The sequence below is a fragment of the Pleurodeles waltl genome, chromosome 12, assembly GCF_031143425.1.
Source record: "Pleurodeles waltl isolate 20211129_DDA chromosome 12, aPleWal1.hap1.20221129, whole genome shotgun sequence".
Lineage (NCBI taxonomy): Eukaryota > Metazoa > Chordata > Amphibia > Caudata > Salamandridae > Pleurodeles > Pleurodeles waltl.
In genome coordinates, this window is record NC_090451.1 from 106,711,314 (window position 1) to 106,730,075 (window position 18,762).

The 18,762-nt window shown below is 43.3% G+C and overlaps 3 non-coding genes across 3 annotated transcripts; all 3 read right to left on the bottom strand.

The window, feature by feature from the left end:
* Positions 1–3,926: 3,926 nt before the first annotated feature.
* Positions 3,927–4,000, bottom strand: TRNAI-AAU (transfer RNA isoleucine (anticodon AAU)). The gene has a single exon. It is a non-coding gene; the product is annotated as a tRNA-Ile (tRNA).
* A 7,454-nt stretch (positions 4,001–11,454) lies between these two features.
* On the bottom strand, positions 11,455–11,528 carry TRNAI-AAU (transfer RNA isoleucine (anticodon AAU)). The gene has a single exon. It is a non-coding gene; the product is annotated as a tRNA-Ile (tRNA).
* Positions 11,529–15,317: 3,789 nt separating this feature from the next.
* Positions 15,318–15,391, bottom strand: TRNAI-AAU (transfer RNA isoleucine (anticodon AAU)). The gene has a single exon. It is a non-coding gene; the product is annotated as a tRNA-Ile (tRNA).
* Between the last annotated feature and the right edge of the window lie 3,371 nt (positions 15,392–18,762).

Here is an 18,762-nt window from a genome sequence, read left to right on the forward strand (position 1 = left end):
TCCCCACGCATCTAATAATCAGCTCTTGGTCTCCCTCCACCTCTCACGAGACATAGTCTGAGGCAGTGTCTCCATCTTGGAGAGACAATCCCTTGCACTTGTGTTGTTCTACTGGGTCTGCCGGCTTGAGCTTTGGTCAGCAGTGGTAAAAGAAGGACTAATGGAAAGTGAACGTATACTGGAGCAACAGAGTGTATGGATTTATAAGAGCTTGATTAAATGAGAAAAAAAGAGTTTAGTTGAGAGAAAAAATGCAACCTGGCCCGTACAGGGATCGAACCCGCGACCTTGGCGTTATTAGCACCACGCTCTAGCCAACTGAGCTAACCAGCAATGATTACTAAATATATCCTTTTTCCATGTAATGCAGATAGATAGAAGAGTTGGTCTCACTATCGCAATTCCTTCATACTTTTCTCCTTCCGCCCCCTGTCTGGATTACAATAACAAGAGCTGTGGAGTGCTGCACGCCAGCCTCAGTGCCTCTTCTTTCACTCAATCTCACTGTGTGCTGTGATATCTTTGTAACATCGCTTGTTGCCGGAAAAAAAGAAAAGGATGGATAGTATTTTTATTCTTTTACAACAAAACCCAAAATGCATCGGCTTGCTTGCTCATTAAGTTTACAAGGCCAGCTGCTTTTGAGATATTATAATTATAGTGGTTATTCGGCGTTGGAGGTAAGAGAGTTTTTTTTAGGTCTGGCCGTTCCTTCTGCTTCAAATTACTTGAGCTCATGTCAACAAAGTAACAACAAAACATAGCCAACGGTTCGTTGCTCAAGCCTTCCCTACTGCGCCTTCCCATGTCTCTCCTGCCGACCACAGTGCAGGAAATCTGAGTTTGCATTTGCGCGAAGAGACGTACAACACAAGAAGGCGCGCTTTCGTGCGCCGGGCACCACCCGGCCTGTGCATTCCTCACTGTCGTGAGATCAGTTTACTCAGCAGAACATGACGCTGCAATTGGTTAGTAGGGCAGGCCTGACCAGAATAGTATATTTGGGGTCATGTATTTGATTGCATTTTTAAAACAGTAACAGAACTTAACTGCAATGTTTAAATAGGTCTAGACATATTTAAACAGTGTCAATTTAATAGAAGAATTGTGGACAATTCAGAGGGGAGGCACCAATGTTTTTTTTTCCCATTGGGTGGATGCGGCATTAAAGAGTTTGAAGACCACTGGTCTAAGTGGACACTAATACACCTGGATGCTCCTGAATTCCTCGCAACAGATGCCAGCAAACCTGGCTGGAGAGCTACTGTGTTGGACTGATCCTGTCGATTCAAGTGGTCTTTCCTAGAGAGTCGGAGGTCATGGAAATAGATGGAGTTGATGGTAATCTTCAAGGCTTTGAAGTTTTCCCATCATCATCTGTCTCAAAAAAAATTGCTAGTAAAGACAGAGAATAAGGTAGCTGTCTTTTACATTAACCAACAGTGAAGCATGCATTCAAAATCCCTCAATGCAATAGCAGAACAATTGGGTTATTGGGCAGAGATCAACCTGTTGCACACGTCGGCAGTACACATCAAGGGCACTGACAATGTGATGGCAGACAGCTGGAGGTTTCCAAATTTGCTGGAGTTGACGTTATCCAGGTCGTTGTTTTGAGAGATATGCCGAGAGTTTGTGAAACCCTTTCTGGATCTCTTTTCAAACAAGGACAATGCTCATCTTTGTCGATTCTGATCCAGGCTTCCGGAACAAGGAGCCTAGGTAGTGGACGTATTGGTGATAAAGTGTCTGAGAAGTCTCCTTTATACATTCCCCCACTTTTTATTGATCCAGATGGTTCTCTTCAAGTCTCACCAGGGGAGAGGGAACTTTATTCTTGTGGGCCCTTATTGGCCTGAGATGTCATGGTTTCCTCTTCTGAACTTCTGGCTCTTCTACCTCCTTCAGTACTGCTCAAGTGTGTCTCTGTCAGAACGTCGTCCCTGACCTTCTTGCTCCAACTCACTCTATCGCTTTTGAGGTTGAGAAGTCTGGACTGCTAGCAAAGGGTCTTTCCTCCGCCTTAGTGGAGTTAATTCAGCACTCCAGCAGGCCTTCTACTTCGAAGTCTTACTCAAAGAACTGGAAGTCTTTTGAGACGTGATGTTCTGCTCATGATCTGTTGGCACCTACCTGTAGTTTGTCTGCTATTGTGCATTTTCTTCTGAATGGGTTTCACTTGAATCTCTTTCCACTCTGAAAGCTCATTGCTTTGCGATAAAGGTTTTTAGGGACTTTTCTGTACCTTCGTCGATGTTACAATCTTTGGTGTCTAGACTGTTCTGATCTTTTGTCAATTGTAAGACCAGTTGAAAAACCCCTTTTCTCTAACTCAGAATCTTCCTACTCTTTTATAGGCTTTGCAATTTTATCTCTTTGAGGATCTGGATACTGTAGACTTAAAGATTGTTTCCTATAAAGTTATTTTCCTATTTCCTATCACCTTGCTGAGAACAATTGGGGAGCTGGGAGCCTTAAAATGCTGTCCTCTCTTCATTTGATACTTTGGAAGATGGGGTAACTTTAAGGCCTAGCCTTACCTTTGCTGCAAAGGTTAAGTCTATTTTTGATAGATCTTAGGAAATAATTCTTCCTTCTTTCATTCCCTCTCCTTCCTCTCCGGAGGAACATTTGCTGAATACTCTTGATGTTTAAAGAGCTCTTTTCATTTATGTCACCAGGCCTCTGCAGTTCAGGAAAACCGACTCCTTGTTTGTGACTTTTGGACAGCCTGGAAAAGACAAGAAGGTGACTTTTATGACTCTGAGTAGGTGGATTAAGTTGTCAATTTTTCTGGCTTTGCAAGGCTTTTTAGAATATCTTCCAGTTCAGGGATGGTCTACGAGAGGAATGGCCACCTCCTGGGTTGAATTCCAGTGAATAACAATCTAGGAAATTCCTAGGGTGGCTACTTGGTCCTCAGAGCATACATTTGTCAAGCATTATGGCTTAATAATTTTTCTGTTTTGCATTTGAGTACCAATGTTTTGAACTCTGCATTACCCTTAGTCCATCTTGTCTTTGTCACAAACATTACATCCTGCCCACCTTCCCATCAGTCCTTTGGCAAGGGCTTGGCACCCAGGTTGGGTGCATGGGGCTAGCATTTAAGGATCTTCCTGTTCTTTCTTCCTGTTGGAAGGTGACATCACCTTACTTTGTAATGACTGTCACAAGGACGCAATGGACTAAGGCTAATGAAGATTACCAATAAGTAACCAACGCATCACCACTCTTTCTGAATGTGCGTGGCTCATTCCGCAGGACTTGTTCTTTGTATAATTCCTGGATTTTCAGAAGCCCTTTGATGGCAGCACCCCCACACTGAAAATTGTTTCAGCACCACTGTACAAGGGTCAGTTGTCATGCTCATCTGCGGCGTAAATTTGCATTGAAGTAGTCTAACTCCCCAGGCCTTGTCTTTTGCTCAATTTGCCTTTGTGAGTTTTCTCTCAATCACTGTCGACTTCCTTTGATCTTTCTTTCTTCTTTCACTTCACCTTCGCCTTCAGTGTATCTTTCGGCCCTCTTAAGAGACACACCCCCTTGTAGCCACTTCAAGACTTCTGTCACCTAATTATTTTCCTATCCTTTGCCCTGTAACGTTGCTGATCCTAGCTATAGCATCACTATCCAGAATCTGTTCACCTGAGTTATGTTCCTCTTATTCCCACGCATCTAATAATCAGCTCTTGGTCTCCCTCCACCTCTCACGAGACATAGTCTGAGGCAGTGTCTCCATCTTGGAGAGACAATCCCTTGCACTTGTGTTGTTCTACTGGCGCTGCCGGCTTGAGCTTTGGTCAGCAGTGGCAAAAGAAGGACTAACGGAAAGTGAACGTATACTGGAGCAACAGAGTGTATGGATTTATAAGAGCTTGATTAAATGAGAAAAAAAGAGTTTAGTTGAGAGAAAAAATGCAACGTGGCCCGTACGGGGATCGAACCCGCGACCTTGGCGTTATTAGCACCACGCTCTAACCAACTGAGCTAACCAGCCATGAGTTCTACAGATATCCTTTTTCCATGAAATGCAGATAGATAGAAGAGTTGGTCTTACTATCACAATTCCTTCATACTTTTCTCCTTCGGCCCCCTGTCTGGATTACAATAACAAGAGCTGTGGAGTGCTGCACGCCAGCCTCAGTGCCTCTTCTTTCACTCAATCTCACTGTGTGCTGTGATATCTTTGTAACATCGCTTGTTGCTGGAAAAAAAGGAAAGAATGGATAGTATTTTTATTCTTTTACAACAAAACCCAAAATGCATCGGCTTGCTTGCTCATTAAGTTTACAAGGCCAGCTGCTTTTGAGATATTATAATTATAGTGGTTATTCGGCGTTGGAGGTAAGAGAGTTTTTTTTAGGTCTGGCCGTTCCTTCTGCTTCAAATTACTTGAGCTCATGTCAACAAAGTAACAACAAAACATAGCCAACGGTTCGTTGCTCAAGCCTTCCCTACTGCGCCTTCCCATGTCTCTCCTGCCGACCACAGTGCAGTAAATCTGAGTTTGCATTTGCGCGAAGAGACGTACAACACAAGAAGGCGCGCTTTCGTGCGCCGGGCACCACCCGGCCTGTGCATTCCTCACTGTCGTGAGATCAGTTTACTCAGCAGAGCATGACGCTGCAATTGGTTAGTAGGGCAGGCCTGACCAGAATAGTATATTTGGGGTCATGTATTTGATTGCATTTTTAAAACAGTAACAGAACTTAACTGCAATGTTTAAATAGGTCTAGACATATTTAAACAGTGTCAATTTAATAGAAGAATTGTGGACAATTCAGAGGGGAGGCACCAATGTTTTTTTTCCCATTGGGTGGATGCGGCATTAAAGAGTTTGAAGACCACTGGTCTAAGTGGACACTAATACACCTGGATGCTCCTGAATTCCTCGCAACAGATGCCAGCAAACCTGTCTGGAGAGCTACTGTGTTGGACTGATCCTGTCGATTCAAGTGGTCTTTCCTAGAGAGTCGGAGGTCATGGAAATAGATGGAGTTGATGGTAACCTTCAAGGCTTTGAAGTTTTCCCATCATCATCTGTCTCAAAAAAATGTGCTAGTAAAGACAGAGAATAAGGTAGCTGTCTTTTACATTAACCAACAGTGAAGCATGCATTCAAAATCCCTCAATGGAATAGCAGAACAATTGGGTTATTGGGCAGAGATCAACCTGTTGCACACGTCGGCAGTACACATCAAGGGCACCGACAATGTGATGGCAGACAGCTGGAGGTTTCCAAATTTGCTGGAGTTGACGTTATCCAGGTCGTTGTTTTGAGAGATATGCCGAGAGTTTGTGAAACCCTTTCTGGATCTCTTTTCAAACAAGGACAATGCTCATCTTTGTCGATTCTGATCCAGGCTTCCGGAACAAGGAGCCTAGGTAGTGGACGTATTGGTGATAAAGTGGCTGAGAAGTCTCTTTTATACATTCCCCCACTTTTTATTGATCCAGATGGTTCTCTTCAAGTCTCAGCAGGGTGGAGGGAACTTTATTCTTGTGGGCCCTTATTGGCCAGAGATGTCATAGTTTTCTCTTCTGAACCCCTGGCTCTTCTACCTCCTTGGGTACTGCTCAAGTGTGTCTCTCTCAGAACGTCGTCCCCGACCTTCTTGCTCCAACTCACTCTATCGCTTTGGAGGTTGAGAAGTCTGGACTGCTAGCAAAGGGTCTTTCTCTTCCTTAATGGAGTTAATTCAGCACTCCAGCAGGCCTTCTACTTCGTAGTCTTACTCAAAGAACTGGAAGTCTTTTGAGACGTGATGTTCTGCTCATGATCTTTTGGCACCTACCTGTAGTTTGTCTGCTATTTTGCATTTTCTTCTGAATGGGTTTCACTTGAATCTATTTCCACTCTGAAAGCTCATTGCTTTGCGATAAAGGTTTTTAGAGACTTTTCTGTACCTTCATCGATGTTACAACCTTTGGTGCCTAGACTGTTCTGATCTTTTGTCAATTGTAAGACCAGTTGAAAAATCCCTTTTCTCCAACTCAGAATCTTCCTACTCTTTTATAGGCTTTGCAATTTTATCTCTTTGAGGATCTGGATACTGTAGACTTAAAGATTGTTTCCTATAAAGTTATTTTCCTATTTCCTATCACCTTGCTGAGAACAATTGGGGAGCTGGGAGCCTTAAAATGCTGTCCTTTCTTCATTTGATACTTTGGAAGATGGGGTAACTTTAAGGCCTAGCCTTACCTTTGCTGCAAAGGTTAAGTCTATTTTTGATAGATCTTAAGAAATAATTCTTCCTTCTTTCATTCCCTCTCCTTCCTCTCCGGAGGAACATTTGCTGAATACACTTGATGTTTAAAGAGCTCTTTTCATTTATGTCACCAGGCCTCTGCAGTTCAGGAAAACCGACTCCTTGTTTGTGACTTTTGGACAGCCTGGAAAAGACAAGAAGGTGACTTTTATGACTCTGAGTAGGTGGATTAAGTTGTCAATTTTTCTGGCTTTGCAAGGCTTTTTAGAATATCTTCTAGTTCAGGGATGGTCTACGAGAGGAATGGCCACCTCCTGGGTTGAATTCCAGTGAGTAACAATCTAGGAAATTCCTAGGGTGGCTACTTGGTCCTCAGAGCATACATTTGTCAAGCATTATGGCTTAATAATTTTTCTGTTTTGCATTTGAGTACCAATGTTTTGAACTCTGCATTACCCTTAGTCCATCTTGTCCTTGTCACAAACATTACATCCTGCCCACCTTCCCATCAGTCCTTTGGAAAGGGCTTGGCACCCAGGTTGGGTGCATGGGGCTAGCATTTAAGGATCCTCCTGTTCTTTCTTCCTGTTGGAAGGTGACATCACCTTACTTTGTAATGACTGTCACAAGGACACAATGGACTAAGGCTAATGAAGATTACCAATAAGTAACCAACGCATCACCACTCTTTCTGAATGTGCGTGGCTCATTCCGCAGGACTTGTTCTTTGTATGATTCCTGGATTTTCAGAAGCCCTTTGATGGCAGCACCCCCACACTGAAAATTGTTTCAGCACCACTGTACAAGGGTCAGTTGTCATGCTCATCTGCGGCGTAAATTTGCATTGAAGTAGTCTAACTCCCCAGGCCTTGTCTTTTGCTCAATTTGCCTTTGTGAGTTTTCTCTCAATCACTGTCGACTTCCTTTGATCTTTCTTTCTTCTTTTACTTCACCTTCGCCTTCAGTGTATCTTTCGGCCCTCTTAAGAGACACACCCCCTTGTAGCCACTTCTATACTTCTGTCACCAAATTATTTTCCTATCCTTTTCCCTGTAACGTTGCTGATCCTAGCTATAGCATCACTATCCAGAATCTGTTCTCCTGAGTTATGTTCCTCTTATCCCCACGCATCTAATAATCAGCTCTTGGTCTCCCTCCACCTCTCACGAGACATAGTTTGAGGCAGAGTCTCCATCTTGGAGAGACAATCCCTTGCACTTGTGTTGTTCTACTGGCGCTGCCGGCTTGAGCTTTGGTCAGCAGTGGCAAAAGAAGAACTAATGGAAAGTGAACATATACTGGAGCAACAGAGTGTATGGATTTATAAGAGCTTGATTAAATGAGAAAAAAAGAGTTTAGTTGAGAGAAAAAATGCAACCTGGCCCGTACGGGGATTCAACCCGCGACCTTCGCGTTATTAGCACCACGCTCTAACCAACTGAGCTAACCGGCAATGAGTACTACAGATATCCCTTTTCCATGTAATGCAGATAGATAGAAGAGGGTGGTCTCACTATCGCAATTCCTTCATACTTTTCTCCTTCCGCCCCCTGTCTGGATTACAATAACAAGAGCTGTGGAGTGCTGCACGCCAGCCTCAGTGCCTCTTCTTTCACTCAATCTCACTGTGTGCTGTGATATCTTTGTAACATCGCTTGTTGCCGGAAAAAAAAGAAAGGATGGATAGTATTTTTATTCTTTTACAACAAAACCCAAAATGCATCGGCTTGCTTGGTCATTGAGTTTACAAGGCCAGCTGCTTTTGAGATATTATAATTATAGTGGTTATTCGGCGTTGGAGGTAAGAGAGTTTTTTTTAGGTCCGGCCGTTCCTTCTGCTTCAAATTACTTGAGCTCATGTCAACAAAGTGACAACAAAACATAGCCAACGGTTCGTTGCTCAAGCCTTCCCTACTGCGCCTTCCCATGTCTCTCCTGCCGACCACAGTGCAGGAAATCTGAGTTTGCATTTGCGCGAAGAGCCGTACAACACAAGAAGGCGCGCTTTCGTGCGCTGGGCACCACCCGGCCTGTGCATTCCTCACTGTCGTGAGATCAGTTTACTCAGCAGAGCATGACGCTGCAATTGGTTAGTAGGGCCTGCCTGACCAGAATAGTATATTTGGGGTCATGTATTTTATTGCATTTTTAAAACAGTAACAGAACTTAACTGCAATGTTTAAATAGGTCTAGACATATTTAAACAGTGTCAATTTAATAGAAGAATTGTGGACAATTCAGAGGGGAGGCACCAATGTTTTTTTTTCCCATTGGGTGGATACGGCATTAAAGAGTTTGAAGACCACTGGTCTAAGTGGACACTAATACACCTGGATGCTCCTGAATTCCTCGCAACAGATGCCAGCAAACCTGGCTGGAGAGCTACTGTGTTGGACTGATCCTGTCGATTCAAGTGGTCTTTCCTAGAGAGTCGGAGGTCATGGAAATAGATGGAGTCAGTGCTTTAAATGGAAAAATGGAAGTGCAGGTACTCTGTAATAGAGTACCTGCTTGTTTCTGAGAAGTGCCGGTACTCTCCAATTAAAAGTATTACGTTTTTCCTGAGATATGCCGGTACTCTCCCTCTCAAAATAAAAAAGTGCCGGTACTCAGTACCGGAGAGTACCGGCCCATTTAAAGCACTGGATGGAGTTGATGGTAATCTTCAGGGCTTTGAAGTTTTCCCATCATCATCTGTCTCAAAAAAATGTGCTAGTAAAGACAGAGAATAAGGTAGCTGTCTTTTACATTAACCAACAGTGAAGCATGCATTCAAAATCCCTCAATGGAATAGCAGAACAATTGGGTTATTGGGCAGAGATCAACCTGTTGCACACGTCGGCAGTACACATCAAGGGCACCGACAATGTGATGGCAGACAGCTGGAGGTTTCCAAATTTGCTGGAGTTGACGTTATCCAGGTCGTTGTTTTGAGAGATATGCCGAGAGTTTGTGAAACCCTTTCTGGATCTCTTTTCAAACAAGGACAATGCTCATCTTTGTCGATTCTGATCCAGGCTTCCGGAACAAGGAGCCTAGGTAGTGGACGTATTGGTGATAAAGTGGCTGAGAAGTCTCTTTTATACATTCCCCCACTTTTTATTGATCCAGATGGTTCTCTTCAAGTCTCAGCAGGGTGGAGGGAACTTTATTCTTGTGGGCCCTTATTGGCCAGAGATGTCATAGTTTTCTCTTCTGAACCCCTGGCTCTTCTACCTCCTTGGGTACTGCTCAAGTGTGTCTCTCTCAGAACGTCGTCCCCGACCTTCTTGCTCCAATTCACTCTATCGCTTTGGAGGTTGAGAAGTCTGGACTGCTAGCAAAGGGTCTTTCTCTTCCTTAATGGAGTTAATTAAGCACTCCAGCAGGCCTTCTACTTCGTAGTCTTACTCAAAGAACTGGAAGTCTTTTGAGACGTGATGTTCTGCTCATGATCTTATGGCACCTACCTGTAGTTTGTCTGCTATTTTGCATTTTCTTCTGAATGGGTTTCACTTGAATCTATTTCCACTCTGAAAGCTCATTGCTTTGCGATAAAGGTTTTTAGAGACTTTTCTGTACCTTCATCGATGTTACAATCTTTGGTGCCTAGACTGTTCTGATCTTTTGTAAATTGTAAGACCAGTTGAAAAATCCCTTTTCTCCAACTCAGAATCTTCCTACTCTTTTATAGGCTTTGCAATTTTATCTCTTTGAGGATCTGGATACTGTAGACTTAAAGATTGTTTCCTATAAAGTTATTTTCCTATTTCCTATCACCTTGCTGAGAACAATTGGGGAGCTGGGAGCCTTAAAATGCTGTCCTTTCTTCATTTGATACTTTGGAAGATGGGGTAACTTTAAGGCCTAGCCTTACCTTTGCTGCAAAGGTTAAGTCTATTTTTGATAGATCTTAAGAAATAATTCTTCCTTCTTTCATTCCCTCTCCTTCCTCTCCGGAGGAACATTTGCTGAATACACTTGATGTTTAAAGAGCTCTTTTCATTTATGTCACCAGGCCTCTGCAGTTCAGGAAAACCGACTCCTTGTTTGTGACTTTTGGACAGCCTGGAAAAGACAAGAAGGTGACTTTTATGACTCTGAGTAGGTGGATTAAGTTGTCAATTTTTCTGGCTTTGCAAGGCTCTTTAGAATATCTTCCAGTTCAGGGATGGTCTACGAGAGGAATGGCCACCTCCTGGGTTGAATTCCAGTGAGTAACAATCTAGGAAATTCCTAGGGTGGCTACTTGGTCCTCAGAGCATACATTTGTCAAGCATTATCGCTTAATAATTTTTCTGTTTTGCATTTGAGTACCAATGTTTTGAACTCTGCATTACCCTTAGTCCATCTTGTCCTTGTCACAAACATTACATCCTGCTCACCTTCCCATCAGTCCTTTGGAAAGGGCTTGGCACCCAGGTTGGGTGCATGGGGCTAGCATTTAAGGATCCTCCTGTTCTTTCATCCTGTTGGAAGGTGACATCACCTTACTTTGTAATGACTGTCACAAGGACGCAATGGACTAAGGCTAATGAAGATTACCAATAAGTAACCAACGCATCACCACTCTTTCTGAATGTGCGTGGCTCATTCCGCAGGACTTGTTCTTTGTATGATTCCTGGATTTTCAGAAGCCCTTTGATGGCAGCACCCCCCACACTGAAAATTGTTTCAGCACCACTGTACAAGGGTCAGTTGTCATGCTCATCTGAGCGTAAATTTGCATTGAAGTAGTCTAACTCCCCAGGCCTTGTCTTTTGCTCAATTTGCCTTTGTGAGTTTTCTCTCAATCACTGTCGACTTCCTTTGATCTTTCTTTCTTCTTTTACTTCACCTTCGCCTTCAGTGTATCTTTCGGCCCTCTTAAGAGACACACCCCCTTGTAGCCACTTCTATACTTCTGTCACCTAATTATTTTCCTATCCTTTTCCCTGTAACGTTGCTGATCCTAGCTATAGCATCACTATCCAGAATCTGTTCTCCTGAGTTATGTTCCTCTTATCCCCACGCATCTAATAATCAGCTCTTGGTCTCCCTCCACCTCTCACGAGACATAGTCTGAGGCAGAGTCTCCATCTTGGAGAGACAATCCCTTGCACTTGTGTTGTTCTACTGGCGCTGCCGGCTTGAGCTTTGGTCAGCAGTGGCAAAAGAAGGACTAATGGAAAGTGAACGTATACTGGAGCAACAGAGTGTATGGATTTATAAGAGCTTGATTAAATGAGAAAAAAAGAGTTTAGTTGAGAGAAAAAATGCAACCTGGCCCGTACGGGGATCGAACCCGCAACCTTGGCGTTATTAGCACCACGCTCTAACCAACTGAGCTAACCGGCCATGAGTACTACAGATATCCCTTTTCCATGTAATGCAGATAGATAGAAGAGGTGGTCTTACTATCGCAATTCCTTCATACTTTTCTCCTTCCGCCCCCTGTCTGGATTACAATAACAAGAGCTGTGGAGTGCTGCACGCCAGCCTCAGTGCCTCTTCTTTCACTCAATCTCACTGTGTGCTGTGATATCTTTGTAACATCGCTTGTTGCCGGAAAAAAAAGAAAGGATGGATAGTATTTTTATTCTTTTACAACAAAACCCAAAATGCATCGGCTTGCTTGGTCATTGAGTTTACAAGGCCAGCTGCTTTTGAGATATTATAATTATAGTGGTTATTCGGCGTTGGAGGTAAGAGAGTTTTTTTTAGGTCCGGCCGTTCCTTCTGCTTCAAATTACTTGAGCTGATGTCAACAAAGTGACAACAAAACATAGCCAACGGTTTGTTGCTCAAGCCTTCCCTACTGCGCCTTCCCATGTCTCTCCTGCCGACCACAGTGCAGGAAATCTGAGTTTGCATTTGCGCGAAGAGCCGTACAACACAAGAAGGCGCGCTTTCGTGCGCTGGGCACCACCCGGCCTGTGCATTCCTCACTGTCGTGAGATCAGTTTACTCAGCAGAGCATGACGCTGCAATTGGTTAGTAGGGCCTGCCTGACCAGAATAGTATATTTGGGGTCATGTATTTTATTGCATTTTTAAAACAGTAACAGAACTTAACTGCAATGTTTAAATAGGTCTAGACATATTTAAACAGTGTCAATTTAATAGAAGAATTGTGGACAATTCAGAGGGGAGGCACCAATGTTTTTTTTTCTCCATTGGGTGGATACGGCATTAAAGAGTATGAAGACCACTGGTCTAAGTGGACACTAATACACCTGGATGCTCCTGAATTCCTCGCAACAGATGCCAGCAAACCTGGCTGGAGAGCTACTGTGTTGGACTGATCCTGTCGATTCAAGTGGTCTTTCCTAGAGAGTCGGAGGTCATGGAAATAGATGGAGTCAGTGCTTTAAGTGGAAAAATAGAAGTGCAGGTACTCTGTAATAGAGTACCTGCTTGTTTCTGAGAAGTGCCGGTACTCTCCAATTAAAAGTATTACGTTTTTCCTGAGATATGCCGGTACTCTCCCTCTCAAAATAAAAAAGTGCCGGTACTCAGTACCGGAGAGTACCGGCCCATTTAAAGCACTGGATGGAGTTGATGGTAATCTTCAGGGCTTTGAAGTTTTCCCATCATCATCTGTCTCAAAAAAATGTGCTAGTAAAGACAGAGAATAAGGTAGCTGTCTTTTACATTAACCAACAGTGAAGCATGCATTCAAAATCCCTCAATGGAATAGCAGAACAATTGGGTTATTGGGCAGAGATCAACCTGTTGCACACGTCGGCAGTACACATCAAGGGCACCGACAATGTGATGGCAGACAGCTGGAGGTTTCCAAATTTGCTGGAGTTGACGTTATCCAGGTCGTTGTTTTGAGAGATATGCCGAGAGTTTGTGAAACCCTTTCTGGATCTCTTTTCAAACAAGGACAATGCTCATCTTTGTCGATTCTGATCCAGGCTTCCGGAACAAGGAGCCTAGGTAGTGGACGTATTGGTGATAAAGTGGCTGAGAAGTCTCTTTTATACATTCCCCCACTTTTTATTGATCCAGATGGTTCTCTTCAAGTCTCAGCAGGGTGGAGGGAACTTTATTCTTGTGGGCCCTTATTGGCCAGAGATGTCATAGTTTTCTCTTCTGAACCCCTGACTCTTCTACCTCCTTGGGTACTGCTCAAGTGTGTCTCTCTCAGAACGTCGTCCCCGACCTTCTTGCTCCATCTCACTCTATCGCTTTGGAGGTTGAGAAGTCTGGACTGCTAGCAAAGGGTCTTTCTCTTCCTTAATGGAGTTAATTAAGCACTCCAGCAGGCCTTCTACTTCGTAGTCTTACTCAAAGAACTGGAAGTCTTTTGAGACGTGATGTTCTGCTCATGATCTTATGGCACCTACCTGTAGTTTGTCTGCTATTTTGCATTTTCTTCTGAATGGGTTTCACTTGAATCTATTTCCACTCTGAAAGCTCATTGCTTTGCAATAAAGGTTTTTAGAGACTTTTCTGTACCTTCATCGATGTTACAATCTTTGGTGCCTAGACTGTTCTGATCTTTTGTCAATTGTAAGACCAGTTGAAAAATCCCTTTTCTCCAACTCAGAATCTTCCTACTCTTTTATAGGCTTTGCAATTTTATCTCTTTGAGGATCTGGATACTGTAGACTTAAAGATTGTTTCCTATAAAGTTATTTTCCTATTTCCTATCACCTTGCTGAGAACAATTGGGGAGCTGGGAGCCTTAAAATGCTGTCCTTTCTTCATTTGATACTTTGGAAGATGGGGTAACTTTAAGGCCTAGCCTTACCTTTGCTGCAAAGGTTAAGTCTATTTTTGATATATCTTAAGAAATAATTCTTCCTTCTTTCATTCCCTCTCCTTCCTCTCCGGAGGAACATTTGCTGAATACACTTGATGTTTAAAGAGCTCTTTTCATTTATGTCACCAGGCCTCTGCAGTTCAGGAAAACCGACTCCTTGTTTGTGACTTTTGGACAGCCTGGAAAAGACAAGAAGGTGACTTTTATGACTCTGAGTAGGTGGATTAAGTTGTCAATTTTTCTGGCTTTGCAAGGCTTTTTAGAATATCTTCCAGTTCAGGGATGGTCTACGAGAGGAATGGCCACCTCCTGGGTTGAATTCCAGTGAGTAACAATCTAGGAAATTCCTAGGGTGGCTACTTGGTCCTCAGAGCATACATTTGTCAAGCATTATCGCTTAATAATTTTTCTGTTTTGCATTTGAGTACCAATGTTTTGAACTCTGCATTACCCTTAGTCCATCTTGTCCTTGTCACAAACATTACATCCTGCCCACCTTCCCATCAGTCCTTTGGAAAGGGCTTGGCACCCAGGTTGGGTGCATGGGGCTAGCATTTAAGGATCCTCCTGTTCTTTCATCCTGTTGGAAGGTGACATCACCTTACTTTGTAATGACTGTCACAAGGACGCAATGGACTAAGGCTAATGAAGATTACCAATAAGTAACCAACGCATCACCACTCTTTCTGAATGTGCGTGGCTCATTCCGCAGGACTTGTTCTTTGTATGATTCCTGGATTTTCAGAAGCCCTTTGATGGCAGCACCCCCCACACTGAAAATTGTTTCAGCACCACTGTACAAGGGTCAGTTGTCATGCTCATCTGAGCGTAAATTTGCATTGAAGTAGTCTAACTCCCCAGGCCTTGTCTTTTGCTCAATTTGCCTTTGTGAGTTTTCTCTCAATCACTGTCGACTTCCTTTGATCTTTCTTTCTTCTTTTACTTCACCTTCGCCTTCAGTGTATCTTTCGGCCCTCTTAAGAGACACACCCCCTTGTAGCCACTTCTATACTTCTGTCACCTAATTATTTTCCTATCCTTTTCCCTGTAACGTTGCTGATCCTAGCTATAGCATCACTATCCAGAATCTGTTCTCCTGAGTTATGTTCCTCTTATCCCCACGCATCTAATAATCAGCTCTTGGTCTCCCTCCACCTCTCACGAGACATAGTCTGAGGCAGAGTCTCCATCTTGGAGAGACAATCCCTTGCACTTGTGTTGTTCTACTGGCGCTGCCGGCTTGAGCTTTGGTCAGCAGTGGCAAAAGAAGGACTAATGGAAAGTGAACGTATACTGGAGCAACAGAGTGTATGGATTTATAAGAGCTTGATTAAATGAGAAAAAAAGAGTTTAGTTGAGAGAAAAAATGCAACCTGGCCCGTACGGGGATCGAACCCGCGACCTTGGCGTTATTAGCACCACGCTCTAACCAACTGAGCTAACCGGCCATGAGTACTACAGATATCCCTTTTCCATGTAATGCAGATAGATAGAAGAGGTGGTCTTACTATCGCAATTCCTTCATACTTTTCTCCTTCCGCCCCCTGTCTGGATTACAATAACAAGAGCTGTGGAGTGCTGCACGCCAGCCTCAGTGCCTCTTCTTTCACTCAATCTCACTGTGTGCTGTGATATCTTTGTAACATCGCTTGTTGCCGGAAAAAAAAGAAAGGATGGATAGTATTTTTATTCTTTTACAACAAAACCCAAAATGCATCGGCTTGCTTGGTCATTGAGTTTACAAGGCCAGCTGCTTTTGAGATATTATAATTATAGTGGTTATTCGGCGTTGGAGGTAAGAGAGTTTTTTTTAGGTCCGGCCGTTCCTTCTGCTTCAAATTACTTGAGCTCATGTCAACAAAGTGACAACAAAACATAGCCAACGGTTCGTTGCTCAAGCCTTCCCTACTGCGCCTTCCCATGTCTCTCCTGCCGACCACAGTGCAGGAAATCTGAGTTTGCATTTGCGCGAAGAGCCGTACAACACAAGAAGGCGCGCTTTCGTGCGCTGGGCACCACCCGGCCTGTGCATTCCTCACTGTCGTGAGATCAGTTTACTCAGCAGAGCATGACGCTGCAATTGGTTAGTAGGGCCTGCCTGACCAGAATAGTATATTTGGGGTCATGTATTTTATTGCATTTTTAAAACAGTAACAGAACTTAACTGCAATGTTTAAATAGGTCTAGACATATTTAAACAGTGTCAATTTAATAGAAGAATTGTGGACAATTCAGAGGGGAGGCACCAATGTTTTTTTTTCCCATTGGGTGGATACGGCATTAAAGAGTTTGAAGACCACTGGTCTAAGTGGACACTAATACACCTGGATGCTCCTGAATTCCTCGCAACAGATGCCAGCAAACCTGGCTGGAGAGCTACTGTGTTGGACTGATCCTGTCGATTCAAGTGGTCTTTCCTAGAGAGTCGGAGGTCATGGAAATAGATGGAGTCAGTGCTTTAAGTGGAAAAATAGAAGTGCAGGTACTCTGTAATAGAGTACCTGCTTGTTTCTGAGAAGTGCCGGTACTCTCCAATTAAAAGTATTACGTTTTTCCTGAGATATGCCGGTACTCTCCCTCTCAAAATAAAAAAGTGCCGGTACTCAGTACCGGAGAGTACCGGCCCATTTAAAGCACTGGATGGAGTTGATGGTAATCTTCAGGGCTTTGAAGTTTTCCCATCATCATCTGTCTCAAAAAAATGTGCTAGTAAAGACAGAGAATAAGGTAGCTGTCTTTTACATTAACCAACAGTGAAGCATGCATTCAAAATCCCTCAATGGAATAGCAGAACAATTGGGTTATTGGGCAGAGATCAACCTGTTGCACACGTCGGCAGTACACATCAAGGGCACCGACAATGTGATGGCAGACAGCTGGAGGTTTCCAAATTTGCTGGAGTTGACGTTATCCAGGTCGTTGTTTTGAGAGATATGCCGAGAGTTTGTGAAACCCTTTCTGGATCTCTTTTCAAACAAGGACAATGCTCATCTTTGTCGATTCTGATCCAGGCTTCCGGAACAAGGAGCCTAGGTAGTGGACGTATTGGTGATAAAGTGGCTGAGAAGTCTCTTTTATACATTCCCCCACTTTTTATTGATCCAGATGGTTCTCTTCAAGTCTCAGCAGGGTGGAGGGAACTTTATTCTTGTGGGCCCTTATTGGCCAGAGATGTCATAGTTTTCTCTTCTGAACCCCTGGCTCTTCTACCTCCTTGGGTACTGCTCAAGTGTGTCTCTCTCAGAACGTCGTCCCCGACCTTCGTGCTCCAACTCACTCTATGGCTTTGGAGGTTGAGAAGTCTGGACTGCTAGCAAAGGGTCTTTCTCTTCCTTAATGGAGTTAATTCAGCACTCCAGCAGGCCTTCTACTTCGTAGTCTTACTCAAAGAACTGGAAGTCTTTTGAGACGTGATGTTCTGCTCATGATCTTTTGGCACCTACCTGTAGTTTGTCTGCTATTTTGCATTTTCTTCTGAATGGGTTTCACTTGAATCTATTTCCACTCTGAAAGCTCATTGCTTTGCGATAAAGGTTTTTAGAGACTTTTCTGTACCTTCATCGATGTTACAATCTTTGGTGCCTAGACTGTTCTGATCTTTTGTCAATTGTAAGACCAGTTGAAAAATCCCTTTTCTCCAACTCAGAATCTTCCTACTCTTTTATAGGCTTTGCAATTTTATCTCTTTGAGGATCTGGATACTGTAGACTTAAAGATTGTTTCCTATAAAGTTATTTTCCTATTTCCTATTACCTTGCTGAGAACAATTGGGGAGCTGGGAACCTTAAAATGCTGTCCTTTCTTCATTTGATACTTTGGAAGATGGGGTAACTTTAAGGCCTAGCCTTACCTTTGCTGCAAAGGTTAAGTCTATTTTTGATATATCTTAAGAAATAATTCTTCCTTCTTTCATTCCCTCTCCTTCCTCTCCGGAGGAACATTTGCTGAATACACTTGATGTTTAAAGAGCTCTTTTCATTTATGTCACCAGGCCTCTGCAGTTCAGGAAAACCGACTCCTTGTTTATGACTTTTGGACAGCCTGGAAAAGACAAGAAGGTGACTTTTATGACTCTGAGTAGGTGGATTAAGTTGTCAATTTTTCTGGCTTTGCAAGGCTTTTTAGAATATCTTCCAGTTCAGGGATGGTGTACGAGAGGAATGGCCACCTCCTGGGTTGAATTCCAGTGAGTAACAATCTAGGAAATTCCTAGGGTGGCTACTTGGTCCTCAGAGCATAGATTTGTCAAGCATTATCGCTTAATAATTTTTCTGTTTTGCATTTGAGTACCAATGTTTTGAACTCTGCATTACCCTTAGTCCATCTTGTCCTTGTCACAAACATTACATCCTGCCCACCTTCCCATCAGTCCTTTGGAAAGGGCTTGGCACCCAGGTTGGGTGCATGGGGCTAGCATTTAAGGATCCTCCTGTTCTTTCATCCTGTTGGAAGGTGACATCACCTTACTTTGTAATGACTGTCACAAGGACGCAATGGACTAAGGCTAATGAAGATTACCAATAAGTAACCAACGCATCACCACTCTTTCTGAATGTGCGTGGCTCATTCCGCAGGACTTGTTCTTTGTATGATTCCTGGATTTTCAGAAGCCCTTTGATGGCAGCACCCCCCACACTGAAAATTGTTTCAGCACCACTGTACAAGGGTCAGTTGTCATGCTCATCTGAGCGTAAATTTGCATTGAAGTAGTCTAACTCCCCAGGCCTTGTCTTTTGCTCAATTTGCCTTTGTGAGTTTTCTCTCAATCACTGTCGACTTCCTTTGATCTTTCTTTCTTCTTTTACTTCACCTTCGCCTT